The 25,962-nt window shown below is 42.6% G+C and overlaps 1 pseudogene; it reads right to left on the reverse strand.

The window, feature by feature from the left end:
- Nucleotides 1-232: 232 nt before the first annotated feature.
- LOC110210511 (pyrethroid hydrolase Ces2e-like) lies at nt 233-25,493 on the reverse strand (annotated as a pseudogene).
- Nucleotides 25,494-25,962: the final 469 nt, after the last annotated feature.

Here is a 25,962-nt window from a genome sequence, read left to right on the forward strand (position 1 = left end):
CTCTAGAGGCAGGGTAGACTGGCTGGTCTCGTCAGATTCCCACTGTCTCAGAATTGGAAAGTCCTTTTCAAATGAGATGATACTTGTAAAAGTGTTTCCTTAGAACATTGGCTGACACATAGCAGTCACAATATTAATGATTTTTTTTCCTTCTAACTATCATTTAAATTCCTCTCCCATAGCAGTAATGAATGAGATTCAAAGTATTTCACTCAAAACTGCAATATCCTTTAGCTGAGACCAAGGAACTACTCAAAAGAAGTGATTGGGTGTCATTGGTCTGCAACAATTGCAAAAACGGTTGTGCTTAGAGATCACAACTCCACTCGGGCTTTTTCTGGCTGTGATTGCTTCATCTTCATAGGCACAGTCTTGGTCCAGAACTCCCACTTATCCTTCCTCAGGCCCTTTCCCACAGACAGCTGCAAATTCAGCTGCAGGTACTCTTCCTTCTGGTCATAGACTGGCCAGTGAAAAAGGTCTGCACCATTTGGGTCCCTGGGAGGAAAAAACCAAATACTTAGAACTGAAAGGAGCCACTCCATTGGCAAGTGTAGCAAGCCACCATCAGCCCAGCCTGGAGCCAAGGAAAGGGCCCCAAAGTAGGTGTAGGCTGACAGTGGTAGCACCCACAGAGAGCTTGCTCACCCAACATTAAGCAATTTGGTCTTCATCTTTCATGTTGCACCTTTCTCGTGCACCTGAGGTAGAAGGTCCAAAGAGTGAAAGGACTCACATAGACAATAAGTAGCCAAGTGAGAATTTGAACTCATATCATTGGATTCCTTTTCAATGGGGCAGCTGGGTAGTGCAGTGGATAGAGTTACATCAGGAGTCAGGAAGACCTAAGTTCAAATCCAGCTATTTACTAGCTGTGTTATGCTGGGGACATAACTTAAGCCTATTTGCCTCTGTTTCCTCATCTGTAGAATGGGCTGGAGAAGGAAATGACAAACCACTCCAGTATCTCTGCCAAGGAAACTCTAGATCGGGTCACAAAGAATCAGATACAACAACACTAAACTCCTAATCCAAGTCTCTTGCCACTAGCAACTGTTCTAATATTTCCCAAAGGGGAAAAACTGAGACTTGAGGGTGATGGTGAGGGCCAAGACAGTTGCTGATCTTTCTTGTATTCCTTTCAAGATGCCCATGTGGAGGGTGAGTCTGCCCGAGTAATGCCTCCCTAGCCCAGGCCATAAACTTGGGGAAGGGCTATGCTTGCTTACCAGACCTTGCCTCTAGCTCAATTTAACCTTTTTTTTTTCCTGAACAAATTTTAATCAGGGAACTTCTGTGTAAGTGGGAAACCTTTATGTGCCTAGGAACAGGTATCACCCAACAGGGAAACCATGGGGAAACCAAGGAGCAGCTTTCTCACCCATGGCAGGCAAAGTTTGCCCAGTAGCTCATTATCCTGTGGCTCAGGAGTTTTTCCTCTTCTGTTGCCTCGCCTAAATCTAGGACCAGAAAAAGAAAGATGTTGGTTAAGACCAAAATACAGACCCAAAGGCCTCCTTTCCTCCAGTCCCCAGCCCCAACCACCCAGTCAGTTCTGCTCTGGCCACTGAACTGATTTTCCTCCAACAGTTTCCTTCATGTCACTCCTCTCTCAGAGGACCTCCCAGGGCTTCTGTTGGCCTTCTCTGTCTGACTCCGTAACTGAGTCTCTCCCCAAAAAACAAAGTTATTCAACTGGACTGGAAATCAGAAAGACCCAAGCTCTAATCCAACCTCAGACACTGACTAGGTGAGTGACCTTGAGCAAGTCACTTAATCTCTGTCAGCCTTTGTTACTTTCTTTGAAAAATCGAGATAACAATAGCACCTGTGATGCAGGGTTTTGGGGAGGATAAAAAAAAAGAAAACATTTACAGAGAACTTTACAAAACTTATAAAAGTGTTACATAAATGCTAGCTATCATTATTATATTCACGCTATTATAAACTTATTACGGTATATTATAATAATAAATTTTATTATTTCACAAATTTATAACTGCATATTTGGTTATATGTAATTATAACAATGGCATAATTATTATAAATGTTACTGATAATAATAACTATTATTATTCTAAGCTACAACACCTTAGACAAGCTCTGGTAGCTGTAAAGTCTTTGCATATGACCCCTGCCCCAGACAATGCCTGCCATTCAAGATCTCTGCCTGGGACAGTGCAGACAGGCTCAGCAGAGGTAGCTGGCCCATAAGGTAGTGAATTCATTGGCCATGGCAAATCATGAAACAGATAAAGGTATAAACTGGCCTTCCAATTATGCCAGGGCAGGAGTAGAGAGGTGAAAATAGGGAGAGAAGACTTCCAAAAAGACAGATTTGGGACCATCTACAAACATTAACTCCAAAGATTGCTAAATGTGAGACTTTTGTCCAACAATCAACAAATGGATGCACTGTTAGAGAGAGTGAATCAAGGATAAGTGGAGAAAAGGAGGAAGGGAGGGAAGAAGGAAGGAAGGAGGAAGGAAGGAAGGAAGGAAGGAAGGAAGGAAGGAAGGAAGGAAGGAAGGAAGGAAGGAAGGAAGGAAGGAAGGGAGGGAGGGAGGGGCAGGGAAGGAAGGAGGAAAGGAAGGGAAGAAGATCTGAAAGTGAAAGAAGGGAGGGAAAGCTTCCAGTACATTGCACACAACTGTGGACAATTTATGGAAGCAGGAGGACCACAATCACATAGGATCAGATAGTGTAATAGTCAGGGTCTACCCAGAGGAGAGGATGAGGGTATTGGTGAGGTCACTGGTCCATTGACATGTGGAAATGTGTTTATTGTGTTTGTACCTCATCTTCCCTTCTGGGTAGTAAACTCCAAGAAGTCAGAGACTGTGACTTATTTATTTTTGTGTCTTCCCCAGGGATGAACAGAGGGCTCTGCATGTCGTGTGTGCTTAATCGTGTAAACTGAATTGAACAAAATAGCTGATTCAAATTCCTGATGCAGTTCACCTGAACAAGCAGACTGAGTTAGGGGACTTCCAAGGCTGATACCTTAATCTCCAATCACTCAGTCAACCAGGTAACTATTAACAGCCTCCTCTATCCCTGGCACTGTGCCAAGGGTTGGAGCTACAATTGCAAAGAATAAAAGATGAAAACAAAAACTCTTCTTGGGGAGCTGGTTCCATATTCAGTACTTCCTAAGGGAACCTGGAAGGGCAGAAAGAAAGCTGGATTTGGGCTCAGATTTGCTAATTCTGTGATATTAGATAAGTCTCTTCCTCTCTCTGAATTTCAGTTTCCTTTTCTGCACAACAGACACAATTCCTCCCTTTCTCCCTCACCCCAACCCTCACAGGGTATTTGGGAAGTTCAAATAGCAGCTCGACGATAGGTGCACCGAGTGCTGAACGTGGCACCAAGAAACCATGAGTTCAGATCCTGACTTAGACCTTTAACTAGCTCTGTGACTCTTGACTAGCTCAGAGTCACCTTTCCTCATCTATAAAATGGAAATAGTACCAGCCCCTACTTCACACGGCTTTTTTGAGACTATCAAATGAGATGTACAAAGCTCTTAGTAAGGCTTCAGGCAGTATATTGATGCTAACTACTTTTAGCTATTGTTATTATCATTATGAAATGAGCTGATGTATGAGAAGGTGCTTTGTGGAAATGTAAGGCATTATTATATGTTTTGATGTCAGAGAGAATAAGGTAGATGATGGAGAAGGCAGGCCAGAGTCCCAGGGATTCTGAACCCTCTGGCCCCCACCCCGGCCCACAGCTACCCTCTCCATCCCATCTCCATTCCTTACCAGGCATTCCAAAGACAAAAGAAAGCTCATCATGATGGTCTGCTTTCACAAAATCTGGCTTCGAGGCTGTTAAACATGCTTGGTTGGTGCTGAAATTCATAAAAGTAGACTGCAGAGCTGGGACCTAGGCAAACAGAAGAAATGCCGATGGTTAGTAACATATTGAACACAGGAAAGGTCTACATGCCAGGGTGGGGGAGTGGGGCGGGCCACCAATGGTAACTGGTCATTAACAGGCAAGCTCCTAAAGGGCAGCCCCTTAACAAATCCTGTCCAAGAGTGATACTGTGAGGCAGGAGAATGGCTGGTATCTGGTGTAACAGGACCTGGGCGGGAATCCTGGCCCTGTTATTGATCAACTATAAGACCTTGGGGGAACCCTTTTACTTCTCCGAAGCTGATTTTTCAACTATATGGTGGATGTAATAATCTCTGGCCTGTCTCCCCTAGAGGAAAGGGGAGGGAAAGAGAATAAACATTTGTTCTTCAGTTGCTTGTCTATCATATTAGACTTTCTGTGATCTCATTTGAGGTTGTCTTGACAAAAATACTGGAGTGGTTTGCCATTTCCTTCTCCAGCTCATTTTACAGATAAGGAAACTGAGGCAAACAGAGGGAAGTGACTTGTCCAAGGTCACAAAGCTAGTAAGTGTTTGAGGCTAGATTTGAAGTCGGGAAGAGGGGTCTTCCTGATTCCAGGCCCAACATTCCATCCACTGTGCCACCTAGCTGCCCTATGAATATGCATTTATAGAACACCTACTTTGTGCCAGATACTGTGCTAAGTGCTTCACAAATATTATCTCATTGCAGCCTCACAAAAACCCTGAGGTGCTATTATCATTTCCATTGAGGAAACTGAGGCAAATAAAGGTTAAATGAGTTGCTGGGGATAACACAGCTACAAGGTGTCTGAGTCTAGATTTGAACTCAGGTTTTCCTGATTCCAGGTCCATGTTGTATCCACTGGGATGAAGTTGTTGTGAGGATCCGGGGGTACAATGGATGTAAAGTGTTTTATCATAATAAAAACCCTCTAGCAGGGGTTCTTGAATTTATTTTTAGTTGAGCACTTTGGTAAATAGATTTCAATCTAATTGCTTTTCTATCCTATGTATTTTATTTTATACATTTAAAAACATTACTCTGGAAGAAATATTTAACTTTCCCTGGACTTCCAAAGGGGTCCGCAGTGCATACGTACAAAAAAAGTTAAAAACATCTGCTTATAGAAATGTGAGTTATTACCATTTATTATTATTTATAGACAATGGTCACAGAGTCTCCCTTCCCCCCCTCCAAATATCTGTTGGGGTAAGGTAGAGGTATGAGGAAGAAGGAAGGTGAACAAGGAGGTTTAACCAGTCTGGAGGCTCTGATAGCAGAGCCAGAAGCAGGAGTCTCCTTCTGCATGAGTGCATGGGTGACATACACACGTTGCCGGGGAGAGGAGACATTCTTACACTGGTTCTAAAAAGGGTCAGTGCCATACTCACTGTGTTGATATTTGGCCAGTTTGAGGGAAGGAATAACAAAGAGCAAATCCCCAATCATTTCCTGGAATTGAGCTCGACATTCTCCCGGGTCCTCAGTGTCTCTTAAATACTCTTCCATCAGCAACTGCCCAAACTTAGGAGGAATACCCTATAGGAGACCCCAGGAGGAGAGAGAGTAACAGAAAAGTGAACATATCTGGCAGTGGATTGTTTGGGGATGTTTGTTGGGTAATTCCAAGGAATAAGCAAGTGAGCTAGGTGGTGCAGTGTATAAAGCACTGGCCCTAAAGTCAGGACAACCTGTGTTCAAATATGACCTTTGACATGTATTAGCTATGTGACCCTGGGCAAGTCACTGAATCTTGTTTGCCTAGGCTCCTTGTCTATAAAATGAGCTAGAGAAAGAAATGACAAACTGCTCCAGTATCTTTGCCAAGAAAATCCCCAAAAGAAGCCATGAAGACTCAGATGTGACTCATCAACTAAATAAGGAATAAGCCCACAAAAGTTTCCCAGCTATTCATAGGTCCTGGACCTCATTAGATCTCTTTACAATCTCCCCACCAGGGCCTGCCTTCTCAGGGTTAAATTCCTCAAGGAGATACTAGACAACTACTTGTTGGGCATAGTGTAGAGAGGATGTCAGCCTCAAGGAAAGGGTAGAAAGAGCTGGTGTCTCCAAGTTCCCTTCCCCCTCTGTGTCTATGAAAGAAGAAAGTCAGAAAGTGGAAGTGCCTTCATTGGCTCTCTCCTGGACTATTTCAATGGCCTCCTGATTGGTCCCTGTGCCTCAGATCTCCCCCCCACACTCCAATCTATCCTCCACTCATCTTCCCAAGTGATTTTCCAAGCACAGATCTGACCATTTTACTATCCTGCCCCAACTAAATAAATTCTAGTGGATGCCCATCACCTGTAAGATTAAACATGTTTGGTTTTTAGATCTTTTAACAACTTGGCCCCATCCAGTATTATTATACATGATTACACTCCTCACACTCTGTGGTCCAGGTATGCCAATCTTCTGGTTCCATCTCTCACCTCCATGCCTTTGCACTGGCAAGCCTTAGCTCAAACAGTACTTTGTATAGAGCTCCTTTCTCAGTTCCTCCCTCCTCCAACAGCTAGTCCCTTACCCCTCCCCCAAGATTTGCTTTGTGTAGGTGTTCCATCTATTTCTGTATGTGCACGTTATCTCCCTCATTGAATGCAAGTTCCCCAAGGACATGGATCATTTCACTTTGTCCTTGTGCCTAGCCAAATGCCTACTACATAGTAGGTGCTTTAAAAAAAAAAGTTTGATTAACTGGTATCTCACCAAAAATGGATTTTGCAGTGCTGCTTGGATACTTTTTTTATCCATATTTTCCTTAAATCCAGGAGTGTCCATTTCCTGTGTAGAGAAAAATGACACACTGTGAATGGTCTTTAGAACTTTATGAAATTTATTCATTTTTTAAACAAATCTAATCCAAGGAATCATTTTACCCTTTAAGGAGGAACTACTGCCATAGATTGAATAATGCCCAATACCACTGAACAGTTCTCGAGATATTTTGCAAAACGGGCAGCAAAATGGTGGGTAATGCCCAGTGTATAATAAACAGCAGGCATGGTTTCTTTATAATGACTGGTGGCCTCTCACTGATGCTTACTATAATACATTATTCAAGAAATGATGTAGGTTATTTTCTGACTAGTATAAATAGACCAACTTTACAGGCATATGCTTAAGGAGGCACTTGATAAATGGTTTTTAATATCATGTCATATTTAAAATCAGTATAACCCCAATGGCCTTTGGATATGATGACCTAAAGTCCATAGGAAAGGGACCAGGTTCTAGTCCCAGCTGTGACTGGGATTAAATCATGTCCTTTCTGGGAGCCTCAGTTCTCTACTTTACAAAATGGGGATAAACATCTTAATGCTCCCTACCAGCAGGTAAGGATATATACAGCAGGTATATTGAAAGAAGTTTTTCGTAAACTATAAAGTGCTGTGTTAATGTCAGCTGGTAATATTAAGTGTTCATTTAGAATAAAGAGACTTGAGGCAGCTAGGTGACACAGTAGATGGAGCACAACACCTGGAGTCAGGAGGAATTGAGTTCAAATCCAGCCTCAGACACTTACTAGCTGTGTGACCTTGGGCAAGTCACTTAACCCTTATTGCTTCCAAAAATTAAATAATTTTAAAAATAAAAACAAAATAAAGAGACTTGTAGAGTATATTCTAACCAAAAGGGAACTAAACCTTTCTTGGGCTTCTTTTCCTAAAATTCTGAGTAGATTTGCACATGAATGAGTCATCCATAGAGAAAACAACCAAAGGTTGAATCAGTTCTGATTCTTCCGGGGAAGCCTGTTCAGGGTAACTTTTCTGATTTTAGAAAAGGTAAATTCACACGACACAAAGTCAGGAAGGCTAGCTACCATGTTGTGTCGTGGAGTGAGGATCCAAGAAAAGGACTTCACAGGCTAGAATTTTAGACCAACCACAGCCACTGAGATGAAAGTTAATGGAGACAAAGTCTTGCAATCTCAAGATGAGGGAGGCACAGTTAGCAATTTAATTGTAGAAGATCTAGCACTTGTAGTGAAGAACAAGCCCATAAGGAGTTAACAGGGTAATATGGCAACCTAAAAATCAATATGATGGTGAGCTCTGTTAAGAGAGGCACAGCTTAGGGGTAGCTAGGTGGAGCAGTGGATAGAGCACCTGCCCTAAAGTCAGGAGAACTTGAGTTCAAATGCAGCCTCAGACACTTGACACTCACTAGCTGAGCGACCTGGGCAAATCCCTTAACCCTGATTGCCTTGCCAGAGAGAGAGAAAAAAAGGGAGACAGACAGAGAGAGACAGACAGACAGAGAGAGAGAGAGACAGACGGAGAGACCGAGAGAGAGGCACAGCTCTCAAGAATAAGGAGATGATAGTCCCTTTGAACTCTGCCCCGGAGATGCTACAGTATCCTTCCACATCGAGACTCTCCTCATCACGGTTTTGATACATTGTGGGTAGGCATAAGAAATTAAATGACAATTTTGGGTAGTTTTGCAGAAGCCACAGATGACAGGTAAAGGTGAGCAGGTGACACAGAAAAAGTTTAGAAACTCAGAAATGCATGAAACATGTATAATATTGTATAATATCAATATATATTATCCTTTAATACCATAATAATTTAGTCTTTGTCTCTGGTACAAAAGGCAGTCCAAAATATTTTGCATGGACTTTCCAGATGGTGGGGGTGCAGCACCCCAATCCCCACAATTTGGAAGAGATAACTATATTTTGAATCTTTTGTTCAGTTCTGGGCATCACGTATGAGGCAGAAAATAGAAAAGCTGAGAAGGGGGTCATGATCTTGCCATATAGTAATGGCTTGAAGGAACTTGCTTTGCAGGTTAAAGAAAAAGCTTAGGGCAAGGGAAGACATGATAGTTGTCTGTAACTATCTGGGGGATAGTCGCCTGGAAGAGGTATTTAACTGGTGGCATTTGCCCTAAAGGCAGAGCTGGGAACAACAGGTAGAAGTGTAAAAAGAAGTGAATTTCCACATGCTGTCATGGTGCCCTGTCCAACCGTGAGAGCTGCCTCAAAATGGAAGGAGCTGCCTCAAGAGGCAGGAGGTCTTCCCTCTTTGCAGGTCTTCAAGAAGAGCTGGATGGCCATTCATCCAGCAAGTTATAGAAGGGATTCTCCTTCAACTCTGGCTTAAACTCCTTGGCCACCAAGCTCCTGACCTACTCGGAAAGTCTGTGATTATTTAGAGAAACATAAACTATTGAGATCAGAAGGAAGCTGGCACAGAATAGAACATGCTGGAATCTTACCACAGGAATCATCCAGCCATATTCTTGGTTATTGACACCAATAATGGAAGGAACATGGTTGAACTCTCTTGTAGCCAGCAACTCATCAAGATGTTTGGGGAAGAATTGTCCATCAACTGCAACAGGCATTATCTTGAAATACTAAAGAAAGGAGGAAAAAAAAAGAAAAGGAAAGCCTATCTCCAAAATCTCCCTTCCATGTATTACTTTCTCATCATTCTCATTGTTACCATCCTATTTCAGACATGTTTTATCACTTACCTGGACTCTTTTTTTCCTTTTTTTTTTTTGGAGGAAATCAAGGTTAAGTGACTTGCCCAGGGTCACACAGCTAGTAACTGTCAGAGGCAAGATTTCAACTCAGGGCCTCCTGACTGCAGAGCTGGTGTGCTAGCCACTACACCACCTAGAAGTCCCTACTTATCTGGAGTCTTGCAACAGTCTCCAAACTGGCCTCTCTGTTATCCCCTCTAATTTATCACACACACACACACACACACACACACACACACACAGCTTCCCTAGCTCAGATTTGCTCATGACACTCCACTGCATTAAAAAAAAAAAAAGAGTCCCTTGGCTCCCCATTACCCAAACAAAAACCCCCAACACTTCAGTCTGGCATTTGGAGCCCTCTCTTCTACCTTTCCAGCCTTATTTCATACTCTGCAAACTCTGACCTGTGCCAAGTACATCATGTTTCACCAACAATGGATTCCCAGATCTCCACTGAAAGTCAACCACCTTCTCCTACCTTTCTACCTTGGCTCACTTCTCTCCATTTGGCTAGAATGACTTTTCCCCTGTTGCTACCCACTGAAATTCTTCACTTCCTTCAAGAGCCAATTTAACTCCCACATCTTCCGCAAAGCCTTCTCTGATACGGCAGCCAGAACGACCCTTTCCTTCCTCAGAGTGCCCACTGCATGTTCTTGTGACTCTCCCCCTGTGGGCTTAGGTTCTATTACCTGTGTGTGGGATAAAACCCTCTACCCTAAGAAGGTGAGTTCCGTCATGAACCCATCCCTTATTTACCCTTTGTGTCCCCTCAGGCTGGACACAGAAGCTGCTCCAGAAATGCTTCTGGAATGAACAGCAGGAGAGCCATGGCTTCAAAGTCAGTAGATCTGGATTCTACTCCTGGCTCAGCCACTAATGCACTCTGTACCTTTAGGCAAGTGACATCTCTCTGGTTTCAATTTCCTCCCCTACAAAATTAGTACATTGGACTAAGTGATCTCTTCCCATAAAGCTTCCTAAAAGGGGGCACTGGAATTGGACTTTAATGGATGAAGAAGAATTCAACAAACAAAGGGGGGCTATGAGAGACAGTAGGTGGGGGAGGAAGGAAGACTTCATTGAAAACTAAGAGACATCTGGGCTTGAATCCCAGCTCTAATGTTTACTGACTGTGTGATGGTGAAGTGGAGAAGTCACTGCCCCTAGGCGAAATACAGGTTTACTGTTGTTCAGCTGTGTCTGACTCTTTATGACCCCATGGACCATAGTACAGGGATATTACCATGGGGTTTTCTTGGCAAAGATGATGGAGCGGTTCATCTTTTCCTTCTCCAGTAGATCAAGGAAAACAGAGGTTAAGAGACTTGCCCAGGTTCACACAACTAGTAGGTGTCTGAGGCTAGATTAGAAGATAGGTCTTCCTGACTCCAGGACCAGCTGTCTATTCACTAAGACCTCCTCAGAGGTTTACCCATCCATAAAATGTGAATAATGACTCTTGCACTCCCTATCTCATGAATTGTTAAGAGATAGGCCCTTTATAAACCAGTATGATAATAAGAAGGGTGGACTTTACAGACATGAGACACACCTGAACAAAGGCATGTAGGTCAGAGAGCATAGGGAACATTTAGAAGACTGAGGACAGATGACCTTACCTGGAGCATAAAGTGCATGTAGGGAGGTAATATAAGATAAAGCAGGAAAGCCATGGAGGCACCAAACCATTCAGAATCTGAATACCAGGCTTGGGTTTGACTGAGAGTCAGGAATCCTTTCTTCTGCCATCTCCTTGACATCTGCTGTGGCCAGAATGAAACTCAACCTCCCGGGTGCTTTGGAAAGGATATTTCTAAGACTGTAGATTTAGAGCTGGGAGGTGCTTTAGAAGACCATCTGGTCCAACCCTCTCATTTTTCCAGATGAGGAAACTGTTGTCAAATCAAGATTGAAAACACAATAGTTTTCAGAATGAAGGAAGGACAGTCAATTGCGCATAATGGAGAGAGTAATTAGATGCAGGGGCAGCCAGGTGGCATAGTGGACAGAGTGCTGGGCCTGCAGTCAGGAAGACCCATCTTCCTAAGTTCAAATCTGGCCTCAGGCACTTACTAGCTGTGCAACCCTGGGCAAGTCACTTAACCCTGTCAGCCTCAGTTGCCTCATATGTAAAATGAGCTAGAGAAGGAAATGGCAAACCACTCCAGTGTATTCTTTGAGGAAGCAATGTGATGTAATGAATAAAGATCTTGGTTCTAAAGATCTGGGGTCAGGAAGTGTCTTGATATTTTCGAGCTACCTGACATTTGGCAAAGTCACTTAACCTCCCTGGGACTCAGTTTCCTCCTTTGTAAAATAACCAATCGATACATCAATCCCCAAACTACCCTAGGCTCTGGGGATACAAATAGAAAAGCAAATGGCTCCCTGACTTTTTGCTGCTTCCATTCAATGGTTCTAATTGTCAAGTATGAAATTCGGGAATGAAATCATACTTTTACTACCAATGATACAGAACTGATGCAAAATTACTGAAATGACATAATATACACAAAATGTCTTTTTATGAAAGGAATACTTAGACAAGAGCTATTAATCACAGGGGATAAACACAGCGTTCCCAGAATTGATTCTTTCTTCTAAAGACCCATAGGGTGTTACATCTGAAAGGTTACAGTAAACAGAATATTGGAGCTAGAATGGACTACCACCACTACCACCACCACCACCACCACCATCATCATCATCATCATCAACATCATCATGACCATCATCATCATCATCAATGTCATCATTGCAACATTTATTTAGTACTCACTATGTGCCTGGCACTGTGCTAATAAGCACTTTACAATTATAATCTCAGTTCATCCTCACAACAACCCTGAGAGGTAGGTGTTTTATTATTCCCATTTTATAGATAACGAAACTGAGGCAAACAGGTTAAATGACAGTTAGTGTCTCAGACTAAAGTTGAACTCAGGTCAGTTTTCCCAGCACTGTAACTACTGTACCGCCTAACTGCGTCCTCCATAACTTAACTTAAAGAATGTTAGAGCATAGAATGTTACAGCTGGAAAAAAAAATCTTCTGAAGTAGAATATCAACAGTGGAAAGAAACTTGGAATAAATAATGTTGGAACACAAAATGTTAGAATCATATTTGAATGGATCATTCCAGCTTTAAAGCTATGATTCTATAAACAGAGAATGTCTGAGTGGGAAGGGTTGTGAGACTACAGCATGAAAAAGCTCAGAACCTTAGAACCTGAAATGTGTAGACCACAAAATGTTGGAAGGATTCTTAGGACATAGTATGGCCAGAGTAGAAGGGATGGAACCTTAGTACACACAAAAAAAAAATTGGAATCACAGAATGTTAAAGGTAGAAGAGATTCTAGTAAGCAGAACATTAGAACTAGAAGGGGGACCTTCAGACCGAGAATATTGGAGATGGAAATATCTGTGAAGATCATCTAGTTAGTGGAGGGAAACTGAGGCTAAGAGAGTGACATTCCCAAGATCTTCACCTTAGTTCCACCTAATCAATGTTGAGTGTCCAGCCCTCCCCTAAGCTGTTTTGGCAGCTTGTCTTGGCACTGCAACCTTTGTTTTTCAGCTTACATGCCTTGCTGATGGCCAGGATTTCTCCTTCAGATTTGTTCCTAAGGCACTGAACCATGGAGGCAGAACTGTGTCTATCACAAGTAGAGAGAGGGCAATGACCTGTAAAAAGACACCCACAAAGAGTTAATATTCTCATGGAGGAACCCCTGGCCTGTATCACAATAGAGGAATCCTTTCATAATCATCAGTAAGCTAGCAAAATATCATTTCTATAGGCGATGATGTAGTGGTGAAAAGGAGACTGAGCTGGAATCTGTCTTACCCCCAATCACGATCCTACTCTGTATAGGGCTCAGTGCCAGCCAGTGGGGATGGGGATGATCAGGGACAGGTTACAAGGACACAGACCCTGCTTCCAAAGAGTTCACCATTTCCTCGGGGAGAAAGGATCTAAATATCCATAAAGGACACATGATTTGGTCTGGTATGTTGAAAGAACCCTGAAATTGGCTCAGAGACTTAAATTCTGGTTGCAATTCAGTCACCACCTTATTGTGTGACCTTGGACAAGTGACCGAATGACAGAACCAGGGAGACAGAAGAGACTTCACAGATCATCATCACAGATCACAGATTATCTAACCTGGACCTGGGGCCCCTCAAGGAACTAACTCTTCCTTCTGTTCTGGAACTATCAGAAAATAGAATTTGGAGCTAGAAGGGACTTAAAAAATCTGATCAAACCAACTTTTACAAAGGAAGAAACTAAAGCCCAAAGAAGGGAAATGTCTTACCTAAAATCACAGGCATAGGAAGAAGCAGAGCCAGGAACTGAATCCTTCCTCTCTGTGCCTCAGTTTCCTCCTCTGTAAAATGAGGGGGCTGGACTAGATGGTCTCTATGGTAACTTTCAACTTAAACATTCAATGGCATTCCAGTGCACCTTCTTATAGCCCAGGAGAGCCAGAAGGCCAATGGGACATTGGGCCATGCAGTTGGGAGGCCAATTAGCCTAAGGAAGGATAAAGAGGGATTGCAAAGACAAAAGAACAAGGAACTTACTTTCACAACCATTTCTGAGCTGGAAGAAACAGAGCCAGGGATGATAGCCACACCACTCTCCATGATTACTCTGTGGAACAAGCCTTTGGACATGGGGGACAGAACCTGGGGGAACAAACCACAGCAGAGAGGAGGAGGAAGAAATCATGGGGAGGCTCAGACACTCCTGGCTTAGCAAAGATAGAGGAGACTGGGAGTCTGAAAGCCAAGACTGTCGCTTACCCTGCCACACTCCTAAGCTACCCATATAGGACAGTACCAAACAACAGCCTCCCTATGGGACCCTGGCCTTGGGGCCCTTGGGCACAGCCAGGCCTATAAGATAGTTAGACACAAAAGGGGGCTAAGTAGCCTTGACCATGGTCCAGGAATCTCTGCCTGGTTCAATACTAAGGCATGATAAGACACTTGTGCTCTGTAACCCAGCAATGCTGTTCCTATGCCCTGCCTCCTTGTAAGGTCACATTCTTTATTGTTTATTGTTTATTGATTATGAGAAAGCCCAGGGTTGTTGTTAAGATCAAATGACATCAAATCCAATAGTTTTTCCCACTAAATCACGGAAATTTCCCACTTTCCCATCAGCTATTTTCTTTAGCATAATCTTTCTACTGAAGTCTTCCTCCCATGCCTTATCACATCCTGGGGGCTGTCAGTGATATGCAAACTTCTGAGGGAAGAGGTCTACCAAGCCAGAAGATCTTTGCCTCTAAGCCCCGTGATGGATTTTATGTCTGTCATATGAGGGCCAGCCACGCTAAACTCTCAGAGACTCATTGGCAAAGACTGGAGAGAGCAGATCTACAGCCCAAGCTGGTCACAAAGGCCACCTGGGAAGGCACAGAGAGGCTCTGAGCACTGTTGGCAAGAGGTGAACTTCAGTGGTGAAATCTGGGATCCATTTGGCTTTGACTTATTACCCTGTATATTTCTTTTGCTCTTACTTGAAGTTGTTAATAAGCCTTTAAAAAGAGATTACTCATCTTCTGTCTCCAGTAAAGCAAGAGGAAGAAGGGCCCAGACAATCAGTCAGGATTAGAGCGGGAGAATGTAGTGGGACCTCCAAATGAAATCAAGGGCAGGTGCCAGCCTTAGAGAAAGAAGTCATCAGCCCCAATGGTTCTGAGAGGGGTAAGGATAAGAGAAGAGGAAGACAAACTCAGGTCCGTGAGACTAGGCCTTGGGTTTGGATACAAGAGGCCCCCTTCAGGCTGGGGTCATTTCTTTCCCACTTACATGTGAAGAAACACTCATTCCCCCAGCTGACTCGCCAAAGATGGTCACACGGCCAGGATCTCCTCCAAAGTGGGCAATGTTCTTCTGGACCCACCTCAGGGCAGCCACCTGATCCAGGTAACCTCAGTTGCCAGGTGCATGCTCATCCCCAGTGCTGAAAGCCAGATATTAGACGAGGTTGGAGACTTCTGAAGAAGAGCACCAGGTTCACAGGATTATGAGATTTAAAGACCATTTCCTCCAGCTAGATGATAAGCTGGATAGACTCCTGGACCTAGACCTGGCAAGACCTGTGTTCATCTACTAGCTGTGTGACCATGGCCTAGTCACATAAACCACTGCCTCAGTTACCTCGTCAATAAAAGAGGGATAATAATAGCATGTATCTCTCAGAGGTGTTGCAAGGATAAAATGAGACACAATTTATGAAGCCCTTTAAAGGACTGTACAAAAGATAGTTGTTACTTATTTTACAGATGTAAATTGGTGAGACAGATCTTGAATTTCCCCACCTGAAGGATTCCCAGTGCATTCTCTTTCCATGGCTTACTGTGCCTTCCAGGGGGAGTCTCTGCCATGCTGCTTCTTCCTTTCCTTCCAGCTACCTTGCCCCAACTCTTCCTTCCTTCCTCCTTTTTCTGGCTCTTTTTTCTATTTTGTCTTCCCTTATTAAGTCAAGAACCATTTACTGAGCACCTACTATGTGTCAGGCACTAGACCAAGCTCTGGGTATACAGAGAAAGGTAAACATAGTCCCTGCTTTCCAGGAGATTACAGTTTAATGAGGGAGACAGCATGCAAACAGCTGTGCCCAAAGAAGATTTATATAGGACAGATTGGGGATAATCCCAGAGGGAAGGCCCTGTCAAGAAGGGAAGCAGAGAGAGCTTCTTGCAGAAGGTGGGATTAGCACCAAGTCCTGAAGGAAGACAGAAAGAGGAGTGAAAATGAACTGATTCAATGGAGTAATTTATATAAGGATCAGAAAAGAGGCAGAGAATGTGAAGAAGTGTGAGAAGACTAGAGAGGTACTAGCAGGCCAGGCTCTTCTCCATAAACTTTGCAATCCAGCAACAATACCTTCCTTGTGGTCCTCACACAGAATCCTCTACTTCCCCAGTCTTTCAGTGGCTATCCCTATGACTGGAATTCCTTGAAGGAATCTGACAGCTATAATCCCACCTCCTTTAAGAGATCTAGCCTTTCCTCCTCCTCCTCCCCACACATACCCTTCACTGCTAGGGCCTTCCAGAGCAAGAACCCCAGTTTGAGGTTTTATAGAAAATTGGTCCTGGGGAAGCTAGGAAAAGCATAAGCTTTATGACCATGTGATGCACCAAGCAGACAAAAATGAAAGTAACACACATATGCGCACACACACACACACACACACACACAAGCATATCACACCACACACACCCCACACACAAACATGAGAGAAGTGGGTGTATATGAGAGATGTAGCAAGGATAGAATCAATAAGACTTGGCAACAGATTGGATATATGGGAAAAGAGAGTGAGTAGTGGACAATGACACCTAGATCACAAGTTTGGGCAACTGGGAGAATGATGGTGCCTTTAACAAATAATAGGGATGGAAGAAACTTTGGGGCAGAGCCAAGATGTTGGAGTAAAAGCAGTGACCTACTTCAGCTCTCCCCCAAACTCCTCCAAATACCTGTAAGAAATTGCTCTAAACAAATTCTAAAGCAGCAGAACCCACAAAAAGACAAAGTGAAACAAATTTCCAGCCCAAGACAACCTGGATGGTTGATCAAAAAGGTATATTACACCAGGCTCGGAAAGGAGAACAGTTCAGCATGGGCACACAGGCCTCATCAAACCTGGAACAGGCCTCAGAGGACTGAATTGCAGGCAGCTGGGGCGGTTTCCAGACTTCTCAACCCATGAACACAAAAGACAACTTAGAAGGTCAGTGGGAAAAGTCTGTTTCTTCAGTGAGAGAGAAGCTCAGGGTCCCAGCCCCATTCCCTGAGCTCGACCCAGGGCAGCAGCTGCTTCCTGAGCTTCCAGCTCACAGACTGTGGGGGAATCGAGTGGCTGATCAGACAGGGATTGCAGGGATCTCTCTGCTGGTGCAGGATTCTCTTGCTTTGCCCATGCTTGGATCTGGATCATGGTTCTGGGGGGCGGTCCTGAGGTGAGGAGGAGTGCTGGGGTGGTGGAGCTTGTAGTGGCTGTGGAGAAAAAAAACCTCCTCGCAATTCCAAGACAGAAAAGATTGCTTGTGGTCACTCATAGACCAGAGCACAGGACAGGAAAGGAGTACATATCTCACCCTTGATCATAGCACCTTGGAAGAATTGAAAATTTATAGGTCCCAAGAAGTATCTCTGAAAACAGTTGCACAAAACCCCTGAAGCTTGGAACAGCACTTTCTCCACACTGGAAGCAGACCCTTACCTTAACAAAGAGTTTATAACTCAAGTAATTGGCCGGGATCATGAGCAAGCAGCACAAAAAGAGTCAGACTATATTATCTTACTTTGGTGACAAAGAAGATCAAAACATGCAATCAGAAAAAGACAACGAAGCCAAAGCTCCTACATCAAAAGCCTCCAAGAAAAATATGAATTGGTCCCAGGCCATGGAAGAGCTCAAAAAGGATTTTGAGAAGCAAATTAGAGAAGTAGAGGAAAAACTGGGAGTGATGCTAAAGGAGACTCAAAAAAATACTGAAGTATATAACACCTTAAAAAAGAGCCTAAGCCAAAAGGCAAAAGAGGTCCAAAAAGCCGATGAGGAGAAAAATGCCCTAAAAAGCAAAATTGTTCAAATGGAAAAGGAAGTCCAAAAGATTACTGAAGAAAATAATTCCTTAAAAATTAGAATGGAGAAATTGGAAGCTAGCAACTATATGAGAAATCAAGGCACTGTAAAAATAATCCAAAAGGATGAAAAAATAGAAGAGAATGTAAAATATCTCATTGGAAAACCAACTGACTTGGAAAATAGATCCAGGAGAGAGAATTTAAAAATTATTGCACTATCTGAAAGCCATGATCAAAAAAAGAGCCTAGACATCATCTTTCAAGAAATTATCAAGGAAAACTGCCCTGATATTTTAGAACCAGAGGGCAAAATAGAAATTAAAAGAATCCAAAGATCACCTCCTGAAAGAGATCCCCAAAGGAAAATTCCTGGGAATATTGTAGCCAAATTCCAGAATTCCTAGGTCAAGGAGAAAATATTGCAGGCAGCCAGAAAGAAATAATTCAAGTATTGTAGAAATACAATCAGGATAACACAAGATTTAGCAGCTTCTACATTAAGGGAGTGGAGGGCATGGAATATAATATTCCAGAGGGCAAAGGAGATAGGATTACAACCAAGAATCACCTACCCAGCAAAACTGAGTATAATCCTTCAGGGTAAAAAAAAGGTCATTCAATGAAATAGGGGACTTTCAAGCATTCCTGAGGAAAAGACCAGAGCTGAATAGAAAATTTGACTTTCAAATACAAGACTCAAGTGAAACAGGGAAGAGGTAAACAGGCAAGAGAAATCATGAGAGACTTATTAAGGTTGAACTGTTTACATTTTGCATGGAAAGATGACTTTTGTAATGCATAAGTCCTTTGTCAGTATTAGGGTAGTGGGAGGAAAAAAATTATATGTAAGTATAGATAGATAGAGAGATAGATAGATAGATAGATAGATAGATAGATAGATAGATAGATGGCACAGGGTGAGTTGAGGATGAAGGGGTGATATATGGAAAATAAAATTAAGGGGTGAGAGATGATTATACTGGGAGAAGGAGAAAGGGAAAAGTAGAATGGGATAAATTATCTCACATGAAACAGACAAGAAAAGGCTTTTACAGTGGAGGGGAAATCGGAAAAAGTAAGAGGGAATAGGTGAATATTATTCTCATAGGATTTGGCTTAAGGAGGGAATAACATACACAATTGGGTATGGAAATCTATCTTACCCTACAGGAAAATAAGTGGGGGAGGGGACAAAAGAGCAGGGGATTGACAGAGGGGAGGGCAGATTGGGAAAGGGGATAATCAGAAGCAGACACATCTGAGAAGGGACAGGGTCAAAAGAGAGAACAGAATAAATGGGGGGTAGGGTGGGATGAAGGGAAATATACTTAGTTTTTCACAACATGACTACTATAGAAGTGTTTTGCATGCCTACACATCTATAACCTGTATCAAGATGCTTGCCTTTTCAACAAGGGTGGGTGGGGAGGGAGAAAGGGAGAAAATTTGTAACCCAAAGTTTTAAAAACACATGTTAAAATAAAAAAAATAGGGATGTTATGAAGAGGGGAGAGTTTGATCAGAAAGAGAAAGAATTCAGTTTTAAGAACATTGAGTTTATAATGTATATGGGACATAAATTTTTGAGACAGTTGGAGGTGGGATACTGCAGGTCTGGTCTGGAGATTAGAAACAGACTGGAGAGAGTGAAGAGAGTAAGAGAAAAGAATCAAAATATCTAGCCATAAAAGGGAGGAGATATATGAGATGATAACTAATGGGAGTGGATGGATGGATGGATGGATGGATGGATGGATGGATGGATGGATGGATGGATGGGTGGATGAATCCAGTAAGGATTTTGAGGACAGAGGAAAGAGGTGGGCATGCTTTTAGGTAGTACAGAGGCAGCTGGGGGTGGGGAGGGGGAGAAGGGGAAAAATAAGGGGGAAGAGAGAGATGCAGAGAGAGAAAGAGAGAGACAGACAGAGACAGAGAAAGAGATAGAGAGAGACAGTAAGGGAGATTAAAGAATAATGAAAGTGAGTATGATAGAAAGGGCAGTCTTCTGGAGAAGACTGGATGGAATGTGATCATTTGTGCAAGTAGAAAGCTTAGCCTCAGAGAAGAAAAGTTTCATTTTTTCATGTAATTCAGAAGTAAAGGAGGAGATGGTAACAGAAGGCATCTGATCAATCTGAGGTAAGGAGGAAGGGATATGAAGGAGCTCAGTGGATGGCCTCATTTTTTTCCAGCAAAATATAAAGCAAGGTTCTGAGTTGAGACAGTGAGGAGAGAATGAGCCATGAGAAGTTTGAGGAGGGATGCAAAGGTTTAGAAAAGTCACTCTGGTGAGTGAGAAAGTGAGTTGATTACAGAGGTGCAGAAAGAATGCCTTGCCACAGTGAGGATAACAGTTAACATTATGGAACATTAACCTGTATGGACACAGGCAACATGGTTTCATGTTTTTCTCTATCTTCATTCAACAGTATGCAAAGAAGAGCAAAAGGAGTGGATGATGGGAGTAATCCAAGGCTGGGGTTTGGCAGGGAAAGATTTGTCATAGCATAAGGGGTCAGTATAGAGATGAAGTGGTTCACTAAAGGGTTGATATAGGGAAAGGAAGAGAGTATAACCAGGCAGGGGAGATGGCCTGGGAAAGAACTGAGCAGAGGGAGATTGAAGGTCAAGGTGAGGATGAAGAACAGGACTAGGGGTTACCAGGCAGAGAGTCTAGTGGAATGATAAGAGATTATAACTAGATAGGGGAATTTCATAGACAATGAACATGGAAGTGGAACACTCATGAGTCAAGGGTGGTACCCTCTCTGTATCTAGCTGAGGTGGGGTAGAGGAGTAGGTCATGAGAAATGAATACACTGAGGAACTGGGGAGTTACAATGTTGAAGGGAATATCAAGATGAATGTTGAAGTCCCTCAGTATGAAGGTGGGAGTTGGGAAAGAGAGAAAGACTGGAAACAAGGCACTGAATTCATTAAGAAAGGAAGGAGAGTGTCCAAGAGGATGGTACATAACAGCTACTAGAATTTTGATTGGGTGATAAATATGGATTGAATAAACCTCAAAGGGAGAGAAGTTGCTGAATGATGGTGGTAGAGAGAGTCTGGAAGTGGTAGTGGGAAACAAGGAGTTTTTTGGCATCCCTGTGATGGAGGTATGAGTGAAATTGCAAGAAGTGTTTGAAATGGTCACCAGGAAATCTGTATCATCAGAAAAAGGTCAGGGTTTATGAGGACAAATAGAAGGGATAAGAAAGGAAAGGGTTAAAGATGGAAACAAGTTTGTTACTTATTGAACAGGTATTCCAGAGAGCACAGTGAAAGGGGTAGGTAGCTTTAGAGTAAGACGTTATAGAAAATTGATAGTTGGAAAGCTAATGTAATCATGAGCTTTATTACCATGCAGCATAGCAAGCCAGAATTAGGTTGAGACAGTAGGACCATCTTGTTTTCTTGTTTGGTAACCCCAGGACATAGTATAGTGACTGGTGCTTAATAAATGGTTAATCTACCCACCTATCTGTCTGCTAGCCTATCTGATTTAGACGAACTGATGCTGAGTGAATAAACAGAAACAGGAAAATATTGTACACAGCATCAGCAACATTGTGCAATGATCAACTATGAATGAGTCCGCTCTTCTCAGCAATACAATGATCCGAGACAATTCCAAAAGACTCATGATGGAAAATGTTATCCACATCCAGAGAAAGAATTATGGAATCTGAATGCAGATCAAAGCATATTATTTTCACTTCTTCTCTTTGGCTGTTCCCTTTTCTTCTGTCAACACATGACTAATGTAGAACTATGTTTACATAATTGCTTACCACCTTGGGGAATGGGGATAAGAGGAAAGAAGGGACAAAATAAATTTGAAATTCAAAATCTTATAAAAAATGAATGTTGAAAACTATCTTTACATGCAATTGGAAAAAATTGACTACCATTTACCAAAAAAAAAAAAAGGAAAGAAGGAAGAAAGAGAAAATAAAAAATTAAGCTGTGCCACATTTTCTCATGCAAATGCTGAGCTACTATTTCCAGTCTCTAAAAATATCCTTCCCTAATCCTCATTTGTATCTACCTCCTTGAAAATGACTCAGCTTTCCCTCTCTCCCCACCCCAACAGCAGCTGATAGAAGAGTTTTTGGACATAACACACATGGAGGGGACATCATTTTTTCAGCAGCAAACCAAGTTTCGCCCCCTGAAATAAAATTAGCAATAATCCTTCACCCCTAGCCCACCCACCCAATCAGTCAGTGAGGGCAATAAGAGAAAAAACAATGCATAAGTCCCATATCTCCAATGGGAAAATCAAAAGACTCCTTCCATGTCCCCCCAGAAATTATCCCCTGCTCTGGGTCTGGCAGAGCTGCTCACTTGGGGCTTGAATCAGGAGGCCCAGGACCCCAAAATCAGGACCTTGGGCAGCAGAGAAGTCTTCCACATCTTTCCCTCTGCACAGCCTTCTGATTATGCCTAATCAGATCCCAGGACTATCCTTTAATACAAAAAGCACTGGATCAAAGGGCACTCCAGGGAAACTGGGACTAAAGATTACTTAACAAACTTCTTTGTCAGAATTTGTCTTAGAGATATTTGAAACATATTTAGATTGAATCCCTAAAGGCTAAAGACAGATGTGAACATTTATTCTTCCAGCAGGGAAATGCTAGTAATGTGTAATAATAAGCTCTCTGGAAAAAAAAAAAAAAATATATATATATTATATATATATATATATATATATATATATATATATGTCCATGACACTCTTAAATTTAATCTGTATTAGTAATTTTTTCCAATACTTTCTTAAGTCTAGACAATCAACAAAACAATAAATCCAGCCTGGAATTGTAGCATTTTCTGACTTCAGAGGGGCAAATATGACAATGGGTTCACAAGAGCCAGAGTGAGCTGCTCCCACCACTTCAACTGAAGTGTCAAGGATAAAAATTCTAATTACACAACCTAACCACTCTCCCTCCCAGTTTCTAGAGATTTCTATGACCTTTCCCCACTTAAAGCTCTTCAGTTCCTTGGTTTTTCTTCCTGACCCTATATGGTGTTTCCTTAGTAAAGGTACTGGAATGATTTGCCACTTCCTTCTCCAGCTCATTTTACAAATGAAGAAACTGAAGGCAAGCAGGTTAAGTGACTTGCCCAAAGTCACACAGCTAGGAAGTGTCTGAGGCAGGATTTGAATACACAGTGCTAAACTCTGGGAATACAAATACCAGAAGAAAGATGGCCGCTGATTTCGGGGAGCTTACATTCTGGCAGAGGGAAACAACACATAAAGAAGGGGGAGGGTAGTTAGATGGTGCAGTAGATAGAGTTCCGGCCTTGGAGTCAGGAGAACCTGAGTTCAAATCTAGCCTCAGACACTTGACACTTACTAGCTGTGTGACCCCAAGCAAGTCATTTAACCCCGATTGCCTCACCAAAAAGCAAAAAGAAAAAGAAAAAAGAATGGGGGGTGGAGGAGGGGGGAAGAGAGGAAGGTACCATTCAGAAAGTACCTGGAGAGTAAGAAGTGTGGTATGGTGAGGAAGTGATGAAGAATCATGTGAGTCATGGCATCTGTCCTGAAAGAATTCACTTAAACCCCATCTCCAAGTTAAATAAAAGGTGACAAGCCCAGGGACACAGAGCCACAGTTGATAGTTAGAGAGTGACTGACAATGGATGAAAAACAGTACTGGGGGGTGGGGATCGTGCATTCAGTATGAAAGGGTTTAAGAAGTAATAGTGACAGCTAGCATACCTTATACCTGGGACTGTCCCTGCTGCCCTGAACTATTGATGCTCTGTCTCTCTGCCTCTCTGTCTCTCTGTCTCTTGTCTCTCTATCTGTCTCTGTCTCTCTGTTTGTCTGTGTCTGTCTCTGATTCTGTCTTTCTCTCTCTCTCTCTCTCTCTCTTATTTTGCACATATTTTGTATTTACTTTCACGTGTACTGTGTTCTCCCAATACCTTGAGGACAGGGAATCTTTCATTCTCTTTTCTTTCTTTCTCTGTTCCTCACTTCCTTCCTTCCTTCCTTCCTTCTCTTTCTCTTCTTATTTCTCCCTTTCTCTCTTCCTTTCTTGCTTTCTTTTCTTGTTTCTTTTTTCTTCCTTCCTTCATCTCTTTCTTCTTCCTCCCTTCTCTTTTTCTTTCTCTTCTTGTTTATCTTTCTCTCTTCTGTCTTCCTTCCTCTCTTTTTCTTTATTTTTCTCTTCCTCTCTTTTTTCTCTTGTTTCCCTCTTCCTCCCTCCCTCTCTTCTTCCTTCTTTCTTTCTGGCTTTCTTTCTTCCTTTCTCTCTCTTTCTTTCTTTCTCATTGTATCCCCAGCTCCTAGCTCAACACCTTACCTGAAGTGGATTATTTAATAAATATTTGTTGCAGTGAGCTGAATTGAGTTGTATGTGGACAAATGTCAACAAGCTTCTTCCTGGCTGGGATTTGAGGACTTGGCATTGAGCAGGTCAAAGAAGAGGAAGGTAACTTCCCTGAAGGTGTTTGAGCTACACTTTACAGGTGCCCAAAACTAGTATGAAAAAGTTGGCCAAAACCATCCAGCCCCATCTGATAGCATGCATTATAGTGAGCTCTATTGGTGTTGTATTTATTCTCTTCACATACTTATGTAGATACTTATTCATTTCTCCATGAGGATGTAAACTCCTGGAAAGTTGAGATTGTTTCATTCTTTGTATGTGTATCCTGGCACAGTATCTAGCACATAGTAGGTGCTTAATAAATGTTTGTTGTTTATTCAATATCCTACACTACCACCCCCCATTAGATTGTAAGCTCCTTGAGGGAAATTTTGTATCCCTTCCACCATCCATCATAATCCTCTGCATATAGTTGACACAATACATCTTTGGAGTATTATACCATACCACCGAGAAGCAACAAACAGTGTTGGGAAAGAAGGTTGGTCTTGAAGTCAAGAGAGATCTGGATTTCTAACCCTGTCCTGTCATATACTGGAATATTTGTTGAGTGACTTTGGACCGGTGGTGCAGCCCTATCACCAGTGCTGTCTTAGTTCAGGTTCGATTTTGGGATGAAATGAGGCACTTGTAAGTCATTGGACATTACAAAAGGAAGCTTACTTTGTCCCAACACATCGAGGACATGCAGCAAGGACTCAGGGGCACTTAGATCCCCTGGACGTGGCCTCCCTTTTCGCCATATGGAAAGCAATCTAGTCAGTAAGTCATCAGACTATGATGATTCAGGTGGTCTAGGCACCCACCAAGACTGAGAGGCCCAAACTCCTTGCAACGGGGAGTTTTGATGTCCTTAATTAGCAGGAAGCTTAGTCAGGGAAGCTGTGGCCAATCAGATCCCAGGGACAGCTTTAATTTCTTTTAGGTAAAGCCTCCCCATGCAGTGAGAGGGAGGAAAGATACTGAGTCGGGGAGACGTTGGTCCTATCATGCCTTGGGTGAACCACTTGGTAACTCTGAGCTTCAGTTCCCTCAACTGTAAAATAAGAGTAATTCTTATGATACTCACCTCATAGGGCTATGGTGAGGCGAATGCTTCCTGTCAAGTCCTGTAGAAATGGGAGCTAGTGTGACATTTCTCTATCTTAGCAACAACTTGCATACAGCACACCCTTATGCAGGAGAGGATGTTTCAAAAGACCTTGGTACGTACTGCGTCATTTGCTCCTCAGAATAGCCTTGTGAGATAGGTGCTATTATTATCCCCATTTTACAGATGAGGCAAAAAGAGATTAAGTAACTTGCCCAAGTCATATAGCTGACCCTGTAAATGTCAGTAAGTGTCTGAGTCAGGATTCAAACTCAAGTTTTCCTGATTCCAAGTCTCATGCTCTGTCTTCCACTGGGCCACTGAGCTACCCTTGGAAGCTTGGCATAAAGGGGGGCGGGGAGCAGGGGAATCCAAAGATACAGTCAAAATACCAGGAGATTCTAGCATTGATTAGCTATGTTACTTTGAGCAAGTCTCTTCCTATTCAGGTCC

The sequence above is a fragment of the Phascolarctos cinereus genome, unplaced genomic scaffold, assembly GCF_003287225.1.
Source record: "Phascolarctos cinereus isolate Bilbo 61053 unplaced genomic scaffold, phaCin_HiC Scaffold_2;HRSCAF=192, whole genome shotgun sequence".
Classification (NCBI taxonomy): Eukaryota; Metazoa; Chordata; class Mammalia; order Diprotodontia; family Phascolarctidae; genus Phascolarctos; species Phascolarctos cinereus.